This window comes from Equus asinus, chromosome 4, assembly GCF_041296235.1.
Source record: "Equus asinus isolate D_3611 breed Donkey chromosome 4, EquAss-T2T_v2, whole genome shotgun sequence".
In the NCBI taxonomy this organism is placed as follows: domain Eukaryota; kingdom Metazoa; phylum Chordata; class Mammalia; order Perissodactyla; family Equidae; genus Equus; species Equus asinus.
The window spans coordinates 74,120,718-74,134,324 of NC_091793.1; positions in this window are offsets into that span (position 1 = coordinate 74,120,718).

Here is a 13,607-nt window from a genome sequence, read left to right on the forward strand (position 1 = left end):
AGAAAATTCTTTCCACACTTTATGCCTCTAAGATATCATAATACCTATACATATCTTAGAATTTTATTATATTAAAATAATCTGTTTATGTGTCTTTCTCTTTCATTGCACCATGGACCTTTTGAAAGCAAGGACCACATCTGATTCATGTTTGTGTATCTAGAGCTCTCCACGGAATATAGCAATTTATGTAAAAAAGTTAAATGAATCTCAAATGGTTAAGTAAATCACCAAAAATTGTTTTGTTAGTAAAAAGCAGAGTTAGAACTTAAAGTATTTTGGACACTAAAGTCCATGATATTTTTACTAAAATGTGTTGCTGCCAAAAACATATACTAAAAATATATGGATAATTAAAATTCTCTTGCCTATAGACCATGTAGATCTGATATACCTATCTGGGAATGCATTAAAAAGATAACTAACTTGAATTGTCGCCTCAGTAAAAAGCTGTGGAGGACTGAATCAAATAGTACATGATTAAACAGAGAAGAGGTATCCAGAAGTATTTTGTCTTTTTGAAAAAGAAAATGATCACAAAGAATGATAGACATTATAGTAGACTGAAGCCTGTAACTCACTCTGAGTGGCAAAAGGAGACCATCCCAGAAATCATAGTCCTGTGAAACACGTCTACTTCACCGAAGCAGGCACATACTTGTGCTTACGTTCAGAGATATTTCTGACCCTGAGCAAGCAATTTTAGAAAGAAGTGAATATTTGAGTTTTGATCATTGGTAGGTATTTTTCCCTCCCAGACCAGTGGGAGAATAAGTAGACTGTGGATCCTATTGTGTGGGTATTGTCTTCAAACATCCCCTCCTCTGGCATCAGTCTCATTTTGGGGCAGTTGCGTGCTGCTTCTGGGAGCCCAATAGTCAGCAGCATGGGACCAAGCCAGAGGAGGTCATTCAGTCTGTGTTGTATGCTTGGAAATACTGATTTCTAAGATTCATTTACAGTTGAACAACTGTAAATTAAGACATACCAGGCAGACCCAAAATATAAGTATATCAGAACTTCCCACCCCCACTTCCCAATTACTTGTCAAAAAGAAAAGAAATAAAAAATTTTAGAAAGAAAATGAATGAACCATCTTTGGAGGCTTCTTCTGGATCTGCCAGAGAATTCAGGGAGGCATAGATGGTACTTGATTCCTATGCCGTAACACTAGTTTTCCCAAATCTACAAGTTGCTTGTTGGTTGACTTGCATAGTTTGCTTGATACCTTTGTGTAAGGTAGTTTAGTCTGAAAGATCTGTTATTTGTGGCTCTGGAAAGACTTAATTTGGTAGCATATTCTCTTGGTATAAAAATAAAATGTTAGGCATTGAGAGTTAAGAAAATGAAAAAAGCTTGCCTCTTTATGAAGTTCCGCATTCCTATCTGTATAGCTGAGCCTGGGGACACATTGGCCCACATGTTGTTTCCCAATTAATCACAAATACAAATACTTGGCTTGATTGCTTAATAACTATGACCAGGAGCTGCAGTTTTCTGTTCTTTGATCAGTGTGATCAGGATTTAAGCCTAATTGCCATTGAGTTAAAATATGTGGCACATTTCAATATAAAATGACACCTGGATGTGGCTCTTCTTCAAAATCTAATTTTTATGTTTGCCTCCTTGACTGCTGCTACATGAAGTATAAGAAAATTCGTAGATACATCTTATTCAAAAGACCACTGAATTACAGGCTACCAGAGTCACAGAGAAATCTGAAATTTCTTTTATTCTTTAATTCAGCAGACATTTGTTGAGTACCTTCTCTGTGCCAGGTAGTGACCCAAGCTCTGGGAAGAGAACTGTGAGAAAGAGGGGGCTCTCAGCCCTCATTTCCAGCAGGGTGTTGGAAATTTAATAAGGGTATTGACAAATGGATGAGATCATTTCAGTTAGTTATCAATTCTATGGAGAAAATGAAGAATATTAGTGGGATAGAGAGAAGTAAGGAAGAGTGGCTACTTCCAACTTTGATTCAGTAATGCTGCTGAAGGGTGACCATTTTGCCTTTACTTGCACATCTTCCACTTCCTGTTACTTTTTCTTAGTGGATAATTCACCCCTACCTCACATTCCTTGCCAAAGGTGGTGGGCCTTGCCCAATTTTTGATTCCAATATTCTCTATCATCAAATAAATAGCACTTAATTACAGTCATTTGTCTGCATATTTTTCACATTCAAAGACTATGATGTCTTTTAAAGGAGAAATTAGCCAAACCTGATTTATTTTTGTATCATCACTCTATAGCAAAGGCTTAGCACAAAGTTGCAATCAATACAAATATTTAAAGAATAAATGAGTGAGAAAATGAGACATGACCCAGCCATTCTATTTTATGCACAACTCTGTTTCTTAGGATATTTGTCCCCTAAAAACTTTAAGCTTTCTCTCTACATCTTCACCTTGAGCCTAGTTTTCCTCTCTCAGAAACACATGAAGGAATCCCTTTAAAGATGTCAACCTATCTTTCTTTCATGTCGTCCCATGCCCAATAGCATGTAATATTTTCAGGCTGAAGAGCCTCTAGTGCTTTCCTCTGATTATAATATTTGAAGTTGTACAATTTTTGCCAACATCTTCATGATTACCTCTAGCTTTTTAGGGCTTCTTTCAAAGAAAAAATCTTAAATAATTTAATAGATCAGCTGTCTTCTGAGCATTCCAAAGTCAAGTGGTAAAATTACCTTTTATTACAAATAATAGTAGGTATTTTGAATGCTGGATTTAGAGACCTGAAGATAAAATTTTAAAACTACCAAAATTAGATAAGACCATATGCAGATATGGTATGACTTGCTATAAAAATACGCTTATTTATTTATTTATTTAAAACTGTTCAATTTTCCTCTTTATTCTAGGTAACATGGAAATGAAAGTTGATTTTGAGACTCAGTAAATTTAGAATCTTGATAGGAATACAGAATGTACATACCTTGTGTGTGTATGTTTGTATATATAAAATCTCCTAGTTTTGTTTTTCTTGAATTCTGACTCATACAAGGGGTGGTAAGAGTCAGGGTAGTGTAATTATCATGGGGAAGGCCAAAGAGAAGCCTCCCTCTAAAACTGACTATACTGTAGCCTAGATAATAAATTTAAATATATATATATATATATACACACACATATATATACATATGTACATTTATATACACGACATTCCAAGTGGAATGGAAGGAATTGGTGTCAGTCTTGACAACATAAAAGATGCATAGTTTTCCTAATATCTCCATTGCCGTTGCCATTGCCAGTCTGGCTCCTATAAAAATTAAATGATCATGGAGGTCGACAGTGGATTACTGAAAACCCAACGTAGTAGTAGTCCCATTTGAAGCTGTTATGACAGATATATCTTTGTTAGGGTAGACTAACAGGATCTAAGAGGAAAGTGCTTCATCTAGGATCAAACAAGAGCAGAGTAGAAGGTCACAAGTAAACCCCACGAGCTGAAGGCCCAGACCCCGTGTCATCTGCTACTTTTGCCTCAGCAGCTGTCCCTCAGCCCCACATATGGCTGCAGGAATCCTCCCTCTTACAAGCTGATGGAGGAGGGGAAACAACAGGCTCGTTTCATTGATGACTCAGCTTCAATTTTGGGTGAAGACAAAGGTGCACTGCAGCTGCAACTCAGCCTCCTTTGGGTTGTGGAAAGACGGAAGCAAAGGGAAATTAGAAGGAACTTAGTCTGTGCACCTGATATGCCACTTTCTGTGTAAAAAGAAGTGCCTTGAGGTTTGCATATATATGCACACACACATATGTATCTATACCACTCACACACACACAGGATTATCAGTGGTGGTGAATGGCTTGACTGGTTAGTCATGGGCCTGTAAAGAGGTATGGAGAAAGCCTGAAAAATCAGGGTTGAACAAGTTTGGAGAAGAGCACGTAATTGGCTAGACCTATGGGGATTTGGTATGAAATGTGTATCTCATGTTGACACATAGCAAAGAGTATTACCTACAGATTGGGGTTAAACAACAAAGTAAATAGGCCACCTTCGTCAGGTGATATCTGCAAGCCTCTGTCATTAGCCACCCCAATGTTGGAAATGGGTTCATAAGGAAAGAAAACACAGTGCCAGAAGTGGACCTTGTATGGGCTCAACAGAAAGAACTTTCATTCGCCAAAGCTAATCTACTTATTGCTATTGCCAAATGTCCAACCACCAGCATCAGAGATCCCCTAGGCATACCAACCAATTATTTGGAATCGAGTTGATTACTTTGGCTTCCTTCCACTCTTGAAGAGGCAATGATTTATCTTGACTTATCACCACACATTCCAAGCTTAAGTTTTCCTTTCCTTTCCTTCCCTCTCACATACTCCATCAGCACCAATATCTAAAGGCTGGCAGACATTTGATCCTTTAAAATAGGATTATGAATGACATTGCATCAAACCAAGAGACTCACTTTACAGCAAGGAAGTGTGGCAGTAGGCTCATGACTATGGGGTCTTCTGGTCTTATAACATATTACACTATTCAGAAGCTGCCAGCTAGACAGATATATGCTGCAGCCGGAATCATGGCTGAGAACCCAACTTGGAGATGATACTTTGTGTAGATGTGTTGCCATCCTCCAGGTCTCAGCATATACTCTAAACCAATAATCGTCATTTGATACTGTGTCCTCAATAGGCAAAATAGTTGAGGTAGGGGATCACAGAGTGAAAATAAGAGTGTCTCTCTTTACCATCACTTCCAGTGACCCTCTTGGGGAATCTGTGCATTTTTCCCACAGTCCTGGGCACTGTGAGTTTAGAGATCCTAGTTTCCAGAAGGGAATTTCTTACAACAGGGGAATACCATTAAACTTGAAGTCATAGCTCCTACTCTGTCATTTTGGGCTCCTCACGCCAAGAGACTATTGGGCAAGGAAAGAAATCACCACTCAGGCAGGTCTAATTAACCCTGATCATCAGGAGGATGTAGTACTGTTGTTACTTGACATGTGCAGGAAGACTATGTTTGGCACCCAGATGGTGCACTCTGCTGTGTCTTGGTACTCCCTAGCCCGGTCGCAGTGGTAAATAGATAATTTAGCAGCTGTGGCCTGAGGAAGCCATGGTGACCAGAGATTTGGACTCCTAATGGAACAGTCTGGATCTCCTCATTAGAGTCTCTAGCTGATGGTGAAGGCAACAAAAAACTTGTAGGAAAGAATATATGTTGAGTATCAGCCAAGAACTAAAAAGTTCTGAAACTGTAATCCTCCCCTTCAGACAAAATAGTAAATAAAAAGAATATTGCAGTGAGAGGGGGTTATAATTCATCCCCTAATCTTTCTCTCATAAATTTTCCCATGAAAGAGGCCACCAGACTCCTGAAAGCGTTGTTCTGAAAATATATTAAGGAGGCTATGAATCCAAGTAGAGTAAGGGGTAGATTACAGAGGATGCTTTTGGTAGACCACCCAGACCTTCCCCCTTTGTAGAACTGAAACTTGCATCTACCTGTAGCTGGCACTGGCCGTGATTTGATAGAGCTCAGCTTACCCCTTCTGGAAATTACCCTCAGCTAAATTGCACCACGTATTCTCTCTTCTCAACCAGGAACTGATGAACCAGGCTGAAACTGATGATGATGCAGGGGCTTAATGGCCTGGCCCCTTTGCCTCAATGCAGGATGACTGAACAGTCATCCCAGCTCTACAGATGGGATCAGTTGAAGTCTTTGTTGTGACTACATCGTAAATCACTACTCTCTCTACTCAATCCTGTTTCCCTTTGAGGACACAGGTGTTGATCTTGAGAATACTTTCCAATAAATCTCTTATGAATGAATCTGTATCCCAGAGTTTATTTCTGAACAACCTGCAAACAGCCCAATAGAAAATAGGAAAAGGATAAAGAAAGAGAGTAAGAGGAACATGATGCATGAAACAATGGGTTCAGGAGTCAGACCTGTCTGATGTTGTCAATTGTTATCTCTACAGCAGATGCTGAGATAGAATGTAACATGCATTATGTTTATTAAAGATAAACACCTTGACCAATCCCAGGGGAATGTCTGGAGCACTTTTGCTGGAATGGTCAGTCCCTTATATGCTTGCATCAATTAGTCATTGGATATGGGTGGCTCCAGGAGGAGTATAGCCTTGGGCAAGGCAGCACAGCAGCTGAGACAACACCTGAAGAAGCCATCAGCTGGAAGCCATCTGCCGACAGCACTCTCAGAACTTGGGGCAGCAAATCTTTCTTTGAAGGAAGGTTTGAGGAGGGCACCTCTATGTCTGTCACATCAGACAATGAATTAAGGCTCTAGAATTTATCAGTTTTGACCTTGGGCCGCTGCTGTATCTCTTGAACTTTATTTTCACCTCTGTACAATAAACAGTTAATGATAGTACATGGCTTTTTGGTTGTTGTGAGAATAAAATTCGGTAAAATATGTAAGTAAAGTATTTTCCACAGGCTTGGGTTGGTAGGTACTTAAGATAGGTTAGGCTGTTGTTGTGGTTACGATTATTAAATAATGACAGGATTTTGTAATTTACTAGTTAGAAGAATTAAAAGAGAGAATCAGAAATTACTTTCTGTTTTAACAAATATGTTAACTTAGCAAGAGAATAAGAGCCAATCAGATTGTAGGGAGGTTTAATGCTCCAGTTTAGGGGTTGCTGGATAGTAGCGTGTCAGCATTAACTGGAGGGTTCTTCAAAATACAAGCTTTCAAGTCCTTTTTAAAGAAATTCTAACACTGTCAGTCTGGGGAGGTACCTAGAGGATTTTACTTAGAAAAATCTTACCAAGTGATTTCCCATGTTTAGATACCACTGCCTTAATAGAATAAATGTCCTGTGACTAGATAAGTGTTTGACTTCTGCCATTTTCCACGTGAACTGCATATGTAATGAATGGATTGGACCTGGTACTGAAGTTCTCTTCTCAGTCTACTATTCTATATACCATTCTATGTACTACACTATTCTCACTCTCCTATTCCCATGTGCAAATCTATCCACACTGTTATCTCACCTATAAACAGTGATGATGTTAAGCACTGTTTTATATTCCGAGGAGGCCTGTGAAATAATAAGAAATGTATATATTGGTCTCTGACCCCAATTCCTGACCCAGAGCTCCTAAAACCCTTGTAAATAGAGGTGCTAGGAGAAACTTTTGTTCTAACATTTAGTCTCTGACCCCAGTTCCTAACAAAGAGCTCCTTAGATCCTTGTAATTTCCTAAGTGATAAGACAAACTGACACTGAACTCCTAAATCCCTTTAAATTTCCTGGGTTATAGGAGCCTCTTTTGTTCTAAAGAGGTGACTCTTGGTGAGCCCCTGAATGGGGACTAGTCACCAGAAAGACCAAGCGGTAATTAGAAGCTTAAAACTTTCCACCCCACTCCACCACCATCCTCCAGGAAGGGGAAAGGGGCTGGTCATGGAGTTAATAATCAGCCATGCCTACATGCTGAAGCCTCCATAAAAATTCCAATAGTATGTGGTTCAGAGAGCTTCCAGGTTGCTGACACTTGAAGGTGCTGGGAGAATGGCATTGCCTGGAGAAGGCATGGAAGCTCCACCCCCCTTTCCACATACCTTGCACTATGTATTGCTTCCATCCGGACGCTTATCGGTATCCGTTATTATATCCTCTTAAAACAAACTGGAAAACATAAGTGTGTGTTTCCCTAAGTTCTGTGAGCCATTTTAGCAAATTATCAAACCCAGGGAAGGGGTTGTTGGAACCCTGATTATAGCCTCTCAGTCAGAAGTATAGGTGACAACCTGGGACTTGCAGTTGGCATCTGAAGTGAGGATGAGGGGGATAGTTGTGTGGGACTGAGAACTTAACTTGTGGTATCTGAAGCTAACTCCAGGCAGATAGTGTCAGAATTGAATGGAATTAAAGGATACCCAGCCGGTGTGTTGGAGAATTGGTTAATGTGTAGGAAACCCACACATCTACCATCATAAGTGAAGTGAAGTGTGGCAGTAGTGTGAGTAAAAGAGAAACACACAGGAGGGGTGTGTTTCAATGCCACATAACTAGATAATTTTCCCAAACTCAAACCAATCCCCTTAAAAGGGCTACATAATGCTCTAGACTAGAGTCTACTATTTTCTACCTGCTGTCAATATCCCACTTTATGTTACTGTTTGCTTTGCCCTCTCCTCTATGGGAACATGCTTTAGACAAGGATGGCAGCATCCCTTTATCAGGGAACTGGAACTAGTACGTTTCTGTATCTCAGCCTACTGCCTGCTGCTCCTGCTGCTCTGATAGCCCAGCCTCACCTGACCATAAACAGCTAACTCTGGGGACCACTTTTCTATTATATGAAACACAAATGAACTTTTGAAAATATGTTCCTTGGTTATTGAAGATATCTAAGTAGAATGTAGACTAAGACAAAAGCTCAATGATTAAATGTCACTCTTCCAAATTTCATCCAAATATTTCATAAAAGCACTAATTTGTAACCCAATTAACCAAACTCAAATCATTTGGACCCATTTTGAATAAGCTTTTCTGGGTACATGCCCTTGAATTTATGTTGATATGTATACAGAACAAAAGGTAGGACTTTTATTTTGCACAGCACAGGGGGAGAAATCACAACTAAAGCTTTTGTATTCCAAGCTCTGCGAGTACAATCAAGTCTGAAAATAATACAAATTCAATTTTGTCTCTAGCAGTGAAGGCAAGACTACCTTCTTGTCCACAAACAATTGCATATGCTCATAGAAAAAAATGTAAGAAAATTCAAACAATTTTATCACGTGCACAAAGTATTTTTGAATATTCCACATGCAGGCAGACTAATAAAAATATGCCCTGTGTTCCATATTCTTAGTTCTTTACTTGACTGATATGCCCTCTGCTCAATAGCTTGGCACTTATACATGTACTGTCACAAGTTATAGGAGTGGTTCTGAAGAGAGACCTCAATATTCTTTGAGTCCAAAATCATCTACAGATATTTCTAAAATACAGATTCTTGCTGAAGGAGAGTAAAATGTGCCCCCCCAAAATGTCTCTTTAACATAAGGATTATTTTAGGCTGATTATTTTTAAAAAGCAAAAGACTCAAACTTTTTCCTTTTAGCTTCCTGTTAACTGCCTAAAAAGATTTAGATAAATGGTCTGCAATAAAAACAGAGCTATCGCCAGAGATACCAACGAAAATTACGGGCTAAGTAGGAGGCCTAGAGATCAGCGTCCTCTCCATGTCCCATTGTCTCTTCAAGGCACGGCAAACATTTATTTACCAAACATTTGCTTTTCTCTCTCCTTCTGAGTTGTCTTCATCCTCTTTGAAGTCCCAAACCACTACCACAAACATTCTGTTTTGTCTTTGGCTGGAGATGGTATTTAGGGTGGTGGCTTTGACCATTTTGGTGCATTACTCAGTTTGCCTGGATCGCTCCCATTTACAAAGATTATTAAACTTTGTTTGATTTTCTCCTGTTCATCTGTCTCCTGTCAATTTAGTTCTTAGACCAGCCGGAAGTACGTAGAAAAGTAGAGGAAAATTTCTTCCTCCACTACACCGCATGCATACCTTGTATTGGATGTGCTGATTTAATATAAAGGGGTTCAGTGTATGTGGCAATTTCTCAATAATATTATTTAGATATCAACGCGTATTTTTAGTTTCTGAATTGCTGCTTCACCGTTTATCAACTTCTCGGGATGTCCTAGACTGAGTCTATTTTAGGCAAGTTGCTAGCTACATGGACACATGTAAACACACTTTGACAACATTTGGTGATTTTTTCTTGTTTTTGAAACAGCCAGGTATTTGATGCAATCATCTTTTTCTCAAAGTAAGTTTTTATGTAAAGACACAAATGTGATTGATTTAATTCTAGGCAGGGAAAAGGTGAAATGTTGGAAAGAGTAGTAATTTTAGAGTATCACCAACCTTCTACTAATACTGGCTCCAACCTCGACTAGATGGGTTCACTTTGTGCCGCTGACTTAACCTCTGAAATTTGTATCTTCACCTTCAGTCTGGGGTTGGTAACACAAATCTAACAGGGTGGTGGTGAGAATTAAATGAGAAACTTCTGAAGTGTCCACCACAACTCATGCGAAATAAATGGGAGCTATTAAACTACTATGCAGGGTCCATTAGCGGTTCATGGAAGATAAGCATCTGTAAGCAATAGATTTGATATCAACCCTCAGTATGAAACAAGGCAAAGCAATAAAAATCTTACCAAAGAACAGAGCAAACATATTTATAAATTAAAAGAGCCCAAGGAAAATCCTGTTGATTTATTCTCCGGAAGATTTGGGACTAAGTGGCATTTACATGCTCATTCACACATTCATCCGTCCAACAAAAATTATTGTTGGCTTGAAAGAGAGAATAGAGTGAAGTGGCTCTAGAAACAAGATTTGAGAAACACCAAAATTTAGTGTCTTGGTAGAGGGCGTAAATCTTCAAGTAAATTGAGAAGGAGCAGCCCTTAAAAGGAAAAAATAGCAGGAGAGTGCTTCTTATGGAAGCAAGTGAGGGATTATTTTAGAAAGAGTGTGGACAATAGTGTTGAATGTGCTGAGGGACGGTAGAGTGCATGCTGGCTGAAATATGTTATGTGTATATAACGACTGAAAACGGAGAAATCCTGGAGGAGAAAAAGCCTATACTGGAGTGTTTTAAGGTGTGAATGACAGTTGAAGATATGTGTACAGTGTTTATGGACAGCATTTAAAAATTTTAATTTTCAAAGTATTTGGCCAAGAAAGAGAGATGGAAAAGAAACACAGAATTAAAGACCGGCTGGACTGTGAGTTGAGAGGGATATGTGAACCCAGTATGAATCCATTCAATGACTGAAGAGAATATTCTGGAGCTTGTTGGATGACAGTAGGAGAGATGATACAGCAGGAGAGTAGGAGTAGCAGAGATGCTGTGTTTTAGCCTAAAACTATGATAGGTAACATGTATAGAATATTTTCAAGTGAATAGACTACGTTGGACACTTGATCTGGACGTTTTCTTATATTCACAATATTTTTATAAAGCAGACATTTCAAATATCTCCATTGTATAAAGAAGAAACCAAGATAACTTTCCCCAAATCACACAGCTAGAAAGCAGAGGAGCCAGAGTTTGAACGAGGGCAGGCTGACTGCAGTGGAACCGTTCTTACAACCAGGCAGGACCGCAAAGGCACCAGCACACTTTCAAATGACAAACTTTAAGGGTGAGGTTGTTTTTTGTTTTGTTTTTTGTTTGTTTATGAGAAATGAGCAAATGGTAATTATTTGGAAGGATTAGAAGTATTACTTGGTATCAGGTTGGACATAAACCCCATCTCTTTCAAGCTACCTGGGATGTTAAAAATAAATAAATAAATAAAAAACATCACGTAGGGATTTCAGGGGGAGCGGCAGCAAGGCAGCAGGCGGAACTTTATTCCTTGCTTCCTTTCTTCCGCTTTGTTTATAACAATTACACTGAATTTCTGCCATTCAAAATTGATTGTTTGCAACTGAAAAACGGACAAAGGACTTGAACAGACATTTCTCCAAAGAGGATATACAATGACCAGAAAGCATATGAAATGATTCTCAACATCATTAGTTATTAAGAAAGCAAATTACAACCACAGTGAGGTAGCACTTCACACCCAGCGAGATGGCTATCGTTTAAAAGAAAAAAGGAAAATAATAAGTATTGGCAAAGATACGGAGAAATTGATTGGACCCAGGGTACATTGATGGTAGGAATGTAAAATGGTTTATTTGCTATGAAAAACAGTTTGGCGGTTCCTCAAAAGTTAAGCCTGGAATTACTATGTGACTCAGCAATTACCCTCCTAAGCACATATCCCACAGAATTGAAAACTGCTACTTAAAAAAATACATGTACACGCATGTTCACAGCAGCACTGTTCACAAAGCTTCAAGGTAGAAACATCACAAAAGTCCATCAGCGGATGAATGGATCAATAAATTGTGGAATACACATATAATGGAATATTATTCAGTCACGAAAAGCAATGAAGTATTGACATATGCTATGAAATGTGAGCCTCAAAAATATTATGCTAAATGAATGAAGCCAGACACAAAAGATCATATGGTGTGAGATTCTACTTATATGAGATATTCTGAATAGCTAAATCCACAGAACAGAATGCAGATCAGTGGTTGCCAGGAGTTGGGAGGAGGGGAGAATGCAGAGCAACTGCTCAATGGGTATTGAGTTTCCTTTTTTGGTGAAGGAAATGTTTGAAACTAGATAGAGATGTTGGTGAAGGAAATGTTTGGAACTAGATAGAGATGTTGGTTACCCAAGATTGCAAATGCACTAAATGCCTTTGCCTTTAATAACGTGCCTTTACCAATGTTAAAATGGATAATTTTACGTTATGTCAATTTCATCCCAATTAAGAAAATAAACGAATTGTTTTGGATTTAAGATCTTCCTTTTAAACACGGAAATTAGGCAGACACAGTATCAAATATCGGTCATTTGCAATGATTTGCCCATTGACTCTGCTGTTCTTTCCAGATGGAATGTCTTTCACTATGTTATGGGAGTTTCAGTAGCCAGAGGGAGAACAGTCAATTTTAATGTGAAGCGTGGTTAGGAAGGAATCATCGAAGGGGCTGCTGGTCATCTGAGTAGCACATAAGCACAGGGAGATTTGGAGTAGCAGAAATTGGGTGAAGAATATGTGCGAGTGTTGACAAAAAGAAAGAGAACAAGATGGACTTCAAATTTTTCCATAACTTTAGTGAGCTTCTCCTCATTGTAGGTAAATGAGGTCTTTCATTTATACATGAGCTTTCCTTGATAATGAATTTTCTTGGCAATTTTTCTGCTGGATATGTTTTCAGGCTCTTCCCCCTTGTGTGTGTGTGTTTAAATAATTTTGAAAGCTTTGTTGGCCTACCTCACATGAAGGCTTGAGAGAAATGTATAGCCAGGATCAGAATGAGAGCCAGTGATGGGAAGACCCTTGTTTGTGGGGATCTGATTATCACCCCATGCAAACTACAGTGTGTTTCACAAGCACACAATGTGTGCTGACATTATTTCCCTAATGATAGTCTTCATTTTCCATCTTAAATATTGAACATGACTTTTTAATTGAACTTTTCTGGCAGGTAATTTAATCTAGTTGGGAAAGAATCTCTTCAGATTTGTTTAAAAGAATGAATTTTTATTAACATACTTGTGGGGAAATGTTTTACATTTTGTAGTATATCAGTAAAATGTAATTTGACTTCTAACTAGATATTTCATACTAACTCTCATGGCAGGGTAGGAGGAAGGAGTAGTTTCATCAAGATTATTCCTCCTAGTAGAGGACAAGGATAGGATCACTGTTTTTCATTTTTATAACAAAATCAACTTTGGAGCAAACAATTATTCTGCATACCACTTCTATTAGTCTTATTTGAAACCAAAGAAATTTCTTCCAAGGTCAGCTGGAGAAAGAAGGGTTCAGATGTCAAAATTTAAATCTATTACAGAATTTATAGAAAAGAAAATCCTTCAACAACATCAAGCTAGACTCTTTATGAAAATATCCTTGACAATCCTCTTTGAAGCACAATCCTGTTAGATTTAATGATATCTCTTATTTTAATCCATTCAGACAAATACACAAACATAGTA